A 6,415-nucleotide genomic window follows, 5' to 3' on the forward strand; every position below is an offset into this window, starting at 1 on the left:
AGAGTGTACAGCCATGTTAGCAGCTCTGTGAGGGTGTACAGTGATGCTGTCAGCGAGATGCTGCTCACAAAGGCTTTACAAGTATGCTGATGTTTAGCTGGTATAATGTTTAACACATTTCCCCTTGTCATTAGTAAACTCATAAACTCACCACCCTCTATTGCAGTACTTCCATCTCCAACTAGCCAATGGAGTTGCAGAGGTTTAAGTACCTCAGCATCATCTTGAACAATAAACTGAGCTTTGATCACCACATCACAAACATCCATAAACGCTGCCAACTAAGATGAGAGGACAGAATGGCCTCTGCCATCTGCAAACTTAGGGCTCCGTCACTTAAACCCCACCTCCCCCTCCTTCTATAATGAAGTATTATTGAACCCATCCTCCTGTACCAAGTCACCTGCTATGTCATGCTCTTGAAAATCACTAACATATCTTCCAACATAATTAGCCTCCCCACTCCCACCTTGCCAGCCCTCACTGACACTGACACTCCCTCAGAGCACTGACCATGACCCCTGCCTCCCCTCACACTCATGCTTCATCCTCCCCCCCTCTGGCAGATACAGTCAACCACACAGACACACAGTGGAGGAGGAGAAGGAGGAGATTTGTGCCCTCAGCAATTACTGCCTTAAATAACCTGGGCACACTGTAACAGACTTCTGTTGTTGTCATGTTCTTATTTGTTTATATCTTGTTACTTGAATCTAATCTAATAATGATAATCTAGTTTTGCAAATAATTAATAGTAGACTCATTGAAATTTTAACCTGAGGTGACCTGAGGTGAGCTGACGCGGCAGATGGTTTATTACACAGTACCATGTGAGAAGTCGTCCATGGATACTGTTTGTAAAAGGGAAGACACTGTCAAAAGATACTTGGCAGGTGATTGGATGAACCATCTGTCTGTCACTTTTTTACCTTGGTGGCTGGATTTTTGACACTGATTGGTCCAAATGATCAAATCACATGCGCAAAACTTGAAGGCTGTTTAAGGGAATCCCCAAAGTTTTTACAGTTCCTCCTGAGGGGAACATCAATCATTCAATAGCTGTTTACATTTCACTCAAAATCACAAACATCAACCTCACAGTGGTGCCAGAGGAAAGTCAGGGCATCACCAAATATGGTAGGGTTCATCCTCTGTGAACCATGAATGTTTGTACAGAATGTACATGGCAACTCATATTTGTCAAGAGGTTTCAGTGAGTCATCCCTACAGCGTGGCTAAAAGAAGAAAAAGAGATTAACTAAATTATCCAATCAACTTTAATGGTGTCACTTTGTTTGTTTCTGAGATTAACTGGTCCTAAGACTGCAGATGAAAAGTAGACAAAGAAGTAAATCAATAAATAGAAGAGAGCATAAATTGAGTAGAGGGTGTGTGAAAGCGTGACTGTTTTTTGACATTATTTAGAAGTTGTCTGAGCTTGTTTGCTGAGGCATCAACACTACATGCATCATCACTTGCGGAAAATCACATATCCTCAGGCTCAGTACTGGAGCATATGATGCATTCCCCACCCTCCTCTTACATACATACACGCACACACACTCGCGCCCGCACGTTGGGAAGTTTAAGAACGCGTTTTTTTGTGTGTGTGCGTGTTACCAGAGACATCATTTTTAAGGAATTTTAAACAGTGGCGGTCCTTAACGTCTTCACACACATTCCTCCAATAAACAAACACAAACTTTTGTGACCTGGGCAAAAGCAGCAATAAACAGTTGTCAGCCGGCCTTATTCGGAGATATAGAGAGGTCACCTGCCATGTCCACATTCCCAGCATACCTCTGCAGCGTACATAAATATCCTGGGAGCCTTGTTCCATATGCCTTGCCTATTTATCTGTCGAAAAGCTGGACATGTCTCACTCTGATTGCCTCCCAGCTCACTCAACGCAACAAGAGGCATAACAATACCCCTCCTTGTCCTGCGTCATCACTGAAAGCAAATCTGAGTTCATCAAAGGTGTTTTCACGTCGTAGATTCTGATAGAGTTGCATAAAAGACCTGTCATGTTATCAGCGCCACAATTAGAGAACACTTTTAATTGTGTTTTTTCCTGTGCAGGTTGGAGCGACAAAAATGTGAAGTCCCCGAATCTCATCCTAGGAGAGTGTAAAAAAACACACAGAGAAATGCAGTGTGGAAATGGAGACGGGGTGGGGGGGTTATGGACAAAAGGGAGGATCGGTCCAGACCTGCACAGCGAAAATCGAGCAACACACAATTAGATGAGTGTCTCAAATGCCAGCAGTTACGGGCGTGGATCAGGACCTGGCAGCGACATGCAAAGTCAGAAATAGCCTCTCAGCGTGGGCTTGTTTGTACATCGCTTGCAGGTACGAGCACTCCACACCCTGGCAAGGCACTATCTTCTCATCCGAACATCCCTGGATTGTTTACATCAGGTGTAATGGTTTTACTGAAGGATTTGCGCCACACCTCATTTGCTTCATATTCTCCTGTTTGAACCAGCTTGAAGCAGTTGGTTGGTTCTACCTTGGTGACTGAAATCCTTGTAGTGGCTGTAAGGTTTAACTCTGCAGCAGATTTTGCCCTTTTTAAAACGTTTCTGCCCATTTTCGGACTTTGACATCTCACCATCATCCCATTTTCTTAACCCTGAGAATTGATTTCTGATGTCACCTGTACCTTTACTATTCACCCTGTCATTTTTGTAACACTACTTTTTTTCAACAACTTTTACTGTGACCCTTTCATGACCTCCCCTGAGGGTCACAACCACCAAGTTAAGAGGCTCTGAGTGAGACGGCATCCTCAAGCAACTATTTAGTGCATGAATGAGCAACTGACAGTTCAATGAATCTTCCCACCACCTGCTTACTCACTCAGTGTCCCAGCAGTTATTCCAACAAAGTTGATGACAAAATATATTGTTGGTGATTGCCTTTCAAACTGACAGATTGGAGCATGTTCTCATGTGATGCTTCAAACAACAGAACATCATTTCTTTGCCCTTCAAATCTTTTATATGACCACTGAACGATATCATATTATATCCAACGACCGCTCTCTGCTGCCTTTATTTTAAACATTTTGTTAGGTTTAGGCACAAAAATGACTTGGTTAAGGTTAAGGGATGGGAATGATAGTTTCAGTGATTAAAAAATGACTTGGTTTATAATGACAGCTGGTGGGAAACGGGATGTGACTAGCGAGGGTCAGAGTTTGTGCATGTGTTGTTTGGTCTGTTTGTTCCTAACAGACAAGAGTAATACTTCAAACGGCTATTAAATGTCTGCCTTGTCAAGTAAACCCGTACAATAGGTCATCTTAGGCATTTAAACAAATGACTAATACTACTGCTATTTTTTCTTGTAAGGACAGTCCTAGTCATTCAAACAAATACGACATTGGATGGAAAAGCAAATCAGTCAGTTGACAAACCTATTATTCACTTAATAACTAGTAAGGAATGTCTACGTGATAGATTAAGATACAAATAATTTATATCTTGTTATAAAAGGCATGGAAAAGTACACTGTATTTCTGTCATCTAACTGTATATAATATCATTACATGCAACCCTATAGCTGCTACCCACATAATTTAGTAAAATTAAAGATAGCATAAGATATATTAGTTCAAAACAGTGTTCATGACTATTTAATGTGATGTTTTTACCTCCTTTATGAATGAATCAATGCCTTTATTGTCATTGCATGTTCACATACAATGACATTTGCTGTCTTTCCAAAAATATTTAATACTGTTCTGTAAAGTTGAGGTTGATTCTTAAATGGTGGTCCAAACTCTGCTGCATGAGATGAAATTTAATGTACAATTAATGCACAATTTCAAAGCCAAGATGAGCTGATATCAACATGTTCATATCTGACAGCAATGCAGTGAAGAGTTGTAGATAAATATGTCTCAACTTTTACTTTTACTGCTTTTGTATTTTCACTATACATACAAACTGTCACCATCCATTCAATGTCAAGATGTTTGCTAGCTGGAGGCAACATCCTGACTGTCATGTTACTTCATGTTATCAGTTGGAGTGCAGATTCAGTGGGACAGTAGAGGTTATGTGTTCATGTTCTGGAGTCTAATGTCTCTACAAAAGGCTTATGCTGGGCAGGTTTCTGACGCTGAGAACCTCTCGGTGTGTTTGGTCTCAGAGGGAGAAATCCTTTGTTTACCAAATCCGTCTCACAAAACAGATGTTAAAATGTCTGTCACGAAGACATTCATTCAAGTGTTTATTTAAAGCCTCCCTATTTGTAGCTTCATGTTTGGTATTTTATCCTCCGGCTTTAGCATAAAACATTTGCTCGATATAGGCTACCCGTTTCCAGAGTTGCTGTTTTTTTTTTGTCCTGACTAGACTTATTCAGACTTATTCTGTAGAGACAGTTTTGAAGATTTTGACAGACTTTAGGAAGCAGCTATTCTCTTTCACATCTGAGACTTTTAAGCAGCATGGAAAATCAAACAAAAGTTATCATGTTGGAAAACACCCAGGCTTAAGCTAAAAAGATTAAGCAGAGGTCTCCGGTCCCCATTACGAGCATTCAGAAAAGCATGCAGCAGCTTATTTAGTGGCTTTTAAGCTTATTCAATTTAACAAACCACTTATAGATAATGTTACATCAGTCAGTTAGCATCATATAGGAATACCATACTTTGAACGGTAAAAGACGTTTCTCCTTTCTTCCTCTTCGTACAGCTACTGCAGGCTGAATGAAGCCTCCATAGTCTGCTCGGCTCCAGGCTACTTCAAGTTCTTTTGGTGCCAGAATTAAATAACCATCCAGATTCCCCTTACTGTCTTCATATATGTTTTATGAGTTTAAAAAAAAGTTTTTTATCATATGTGAAAGGCTCTACAGTCAGCCAAAAGTTTGACACCGCGAACGGTATATTAAGGTGGATATGTAAGTGTTCATTTTAGTGTTAAGTTTCTTATTTAAGAATATAAAAGGGTTGTGTGACGTCATGATTCACAGCTGTGATTGACAGCTGAGCTGAGTGATTGGATATTCGGAAGAAAGATGCTCACGTTGTTCTTTGAAGTGGGCAACTTTTATTTAAATGCAAAAGTGGTTCAGTTTTATGTAAAAGTTTATAATAAAATCTTTAAGAAAACTTCCAAAAATATACTATAAAGTATGTTTGCACATGCACACATACAAGTCACATGCCTATACACATTGTGTAACAGTATAATAATAGATCATGTTAATAATTGTTTTAAATTCCCAAGCAACAATACAACTATTGTATTATTTTTCATGACCACATCCCACAGCAGATGGCTCATGGTATGTTGTAATACCTGAAGTGTATCCTTTTAATATCAGTCTTAATTGCCCTGTATATGAAGTTCTGTATTTCCTTCTAAGTGTGTATTCTGTGTAATACATCCTGATTTAAAATCCCTGTTTCTTACATTGGCAACTGTAACTAATAACACATTAGCCCAAATCAGTGACGTTTGATATAAAATTTGTTGTCACATCATAAAACCTCATTATATTTTAACAGTGATTTGGTTTTGGAAAGCACTGATAGAGGCAGCATATGAGGAAACGCTCTTGTGGTCATTTAACTATGTAATTATGAGGATGTGTTGGACAGTAATGCATCTAAAAATGAAGTATCTCAATAAACAGCTGCTTATGTTGGCCAAATGTCACATTTTTTTCATATTAGTCCAAGTGTGATAAATGATTCTAGATGATCTAATTTTGTTTCTCCTTTTGAGTCACAGTTGATACAAACCAGGCTTGTATTACAGACTGTGTTGATGAAGTTGCTGAGCAACAGCAGGATACTGGGAGGGAGTGGGATGGACTACAGGGTAACACGGGGAGCTGTTTCAGGGTTATGACCGCAAAGTAAAGGACATAAACCCACACAGAAACAGCAGGTTGAGATGTTGACATGCACACAGTCCAGCCTTGTCTTGTCTCAAGGATTATAAATTAGTCAACTCCACAGTTGAGCAAACTCAGCTTCAGGTCATTCTTGATAATGTTTGTTAACTGTAAAAGCTAAGACCTGCCTAAAATACAGAACCAAAGAAAAGGCACAGGCTACAATGCTTAAATATTTTGTTAATAATTTATATAATTTTTAAAGCCAAAATACTAAATATCCTTATTTTCCTGCTTCTCAAATGTTTGATTTAGTGTATTTCTCAGTTTCAGATCATTCAAAATAAAATATCTAAATAATACAAGCAATCAGATTTCAGCTTGTATTCTGATGAGCATTTCCACATTTTATAATCTAAAAACTGAACATATATCATTCATAAAGAGAATCATTAATTTCTGATATCTCAAAACAATGGCTTCTTGTGATATCATTATCTTAATATCATAATATATGGTGCTCATATTTGGAATTTCAAGTCTGACATCCTGATTTA

The sequence above is a fragment of the Scomber scombrus genome, chromosome 17 (assembly GCF_963691925.1).
Source record: "Scomber scombrus chromosome 17, fScoSco1.1, whole genome shotgun sequence".
NCBI lineage: Eukaryota > Metazoa > Chordata > Actinopteri > Scombriformes > Scombridae > Scomber > Scomber scombrus.